We start from the raw sequence: 3,056 nt of genomic DNA on the forward strand, positions 1-3,056 counted from the left end.
ACATACATGGGGTTGATGTTGCAAATGTAAGAGGACCTTTGATTATGGCATCTTGGTCACTTGACTTTAAGTGCACAATGAGCTCTCTCTCTCTCAATGTTCCATACAGCAGAAAATCATAGCCCTGAGACCTGTCAATCAGGAAAAGGAGGCAGAACAGTGCAAATAACTCATGAATATGCAGGGCTTCATTGGACTCGGGTAGTGTGATGGACTCGCATCAGTTGCATATAAGTTTACAAACAGATTTTGTAACATTGCAGCCATGAAAATGAACAATTTAGGGATAAGGACAAAGCTTTTTAAACATAGTTTTAAAGAAGTCTATTTTGGGTGGGTCAATCTGCATGACAGGTTCTCTTTAATAGTCCAATCCAAAATTTTTTTATAAACTTCTCATTGTTATCGCATTAACTATAAACAACAAACATTTTTGTTTATGATTTATTTGATAAAACCCACGCTTTCTGTAAACTGCTAGTAGATAACCTCATAAGACTTGGCTTTTAAAGGAAATCTACCATCAAAAAGAAGCATAATAAATCATGGACACTTACTCATAGATCCAAGTACTGTGACTGTGGCAATCTTATACATGTTATCCATGACCTCCTTTAAAAAAATGAATCTCTCTGTGATCTGGTTTTCAAGCTTTTACACTGTCTCTTCCTTCCCACTGCTCCCTCAGCACGTTAGGAAGTGCTCACTGCACAAGTACTGAAGAAGCCAGTAAAGCCAGATCAGAGTGGCTAGGCTAATAAGCATAATTTTAAAAGTTGATTTTAGAAAGATGGAAACCACGGGAAATAAATATAAGAAGATTGTCACAGTGCCTGGATTTAGGAGCCTTCATCTTAATTGATTGGGATGGTAGATTTTCTTTAATCTAAAATCAGGGGATGAAAAGGACCCACAAATCATAATAGGTATTACAATGCCACAAATCAAGATTTGGATTATATAAAAAATAACCCAGAACTACATGTAAGGGTACATTCACATGGCATTATGACCCCTCCATAGAAATCAGGGGCGCACGGATGCAGACAGGGGGAAAGATGAGCATGCTCCATCTTTTCCCCGAGTATAGCGCGGATTGTTACTACTACCGCTGTCATGCCGCCATTGCCGTCTATGGGGACGAATATGCGGCCGCATATATATCCCCACAGACAGCTGTCTGAATGAAGCCTAAACCCGTATGAATGTTCAACAGAAAACATGAGATTTGTGTTATAATCTTGTTTCTCTACTGTCATCTGCTGGCGCGAGTCAATATTATTAGCCATTTTGACCTCCCCGTTTCCTATTTGTGTGTACCGTATGACAATGGCTAACCACATCAAAATTGTTTGGGGAGTACTTCACCACGTATGGCCTTGCATCTCAGCCATCATATGCCTACAAGAAACACACTAATGCTTAAAGTGAGTAGCACTTCTGCCAAGTCCCATTCAGGTCAACATCTGCAAAGAGTTTCTCTGTTTTCTCCGTGTTTGCATGGGTTTTCCTCTCGGTCCTCCGGTTTCCTCCCACACTCCAAAACATACTAGTAGGTTGATTAGATTGTGAGCCCCATGAGGACAGGGGACAAGTTGGCAAGCTGTGTAGTACATTGTAATCTGTAGGCGCTAAATAAAGAATTGTTATTAAAAGAAATCTACCTTTTGTTTTATGCATTGTGAACAAAACATATCTTGAGAATGCTGTAGCTACACTGATGCAGAAACTTATTTTGTTTAATCCCTGAATCGAGTGGTTTTTCTCAAAAAAACAAATCATAAAATTCAGGACCTTGAAAAAGCTGGGTGCTACGGAATATAAACACATTACACAGAGCTTCCTGAACGGTCCAGGCAGAACTAATCAACCTGAGCTGGCTGACTCATACACAGCTGGGGGATGGTGCAGAGATTGATTACTTCTGCCTGTCAGGGACAACACAGTCCTTACGCTGGGCAGGACAAGGCTGAAGCAGTGCACAATTACGGAGAGTTGACATTGCTTAAAAGTTCCTAAATTATTGATTTTTCACAAACGCCATTTTGGCTTAGGCCATGGACCCTTGTTTGTATTCTGTGAGTCATCCACAGGTGAGCTCTGCCTAAATGCCAGGATATAAACCTGGATATTTTGTAATTAATTAACCAATCACAAGAATTCTTAAGTGCAAGTTTGTTGTGTTTTTTTGGGAACCATAAATGTGAATTGTGGTCCAATTATAGATTTTTTTTTTTATTGCATCCCGCATTTGGTGAACCATTAAAAATTATAGAATAATTTTTAATGCATTCCTCGGTTGGCCACCAGTGTGAGCTTTATCTGTGTATGGTTTCACTGCACTTGGAACACAGGAGTGTAGTTGCAGGAGTTGACCACATATCCTATGCTGAAGCACAGGATAAGTCCTTGGATGACATTACCATAGGGGAGAAACCAGAGTCGCACTGGTCTTAAAGATAGATTTGTCCACATTGTTACAGGTATCTGTACAGATCCATCAGGACAGAACAGTTCCATGAACCATACATGGTTTTAAGAATTTGTTGTTCTGCTTTCATGAAAACATGATCCCAATAGTTACCCCTCCCAAATCATGATAACAGCAAAGGTCCTTTATCATGTACAGGTAATGATTATGGATTGCAGACAATATCAGGCTACATGAGAAAAGTGGGTTTGTAATAACACTGTGCCTTGCATGGAAAGTACATCATGCTTACAATTTGATGTGGGTCCGTGAAATCTGGCCTTAAGGCTACATGCACACGAACGTTTGTCCGCCCGGCTACGGGACACATGTTGGAGAGCAGGAGGGGTGAGCAGTGCACAGGATGCACAGTGTACAACCATGCACATGGGGAAAGATGTGCTGTATGGCTATGCGTTGTTCTATTGCCGTCTATGGAGACGTATATCGACCACTGTATATACGTCCTCATGACTGTCGTGTGAATGTAGCCTAAGACATAGTTGGAAATGTGAACTGTAGATAAACATCCAATTCCAAACGGTTATATGTCCGGTTCTAAGAAAATCACAAGCGAGGCTCTTGG

Source organism: Engystomops pustulosus, chromosome 2, assembly GCF_040894005.1.
Source record: "Engystomops pustulosus chromosome 2, aEngPut4.maternal, whole genome shotgun sequence".
In the NCBI taxonomy this organism is placed as follows: Eukaryota; Metazoa; Chordata; class Amphibia; order Anura; family Leptodactylidae; genus Engystomops; species Engystomops pustulosus.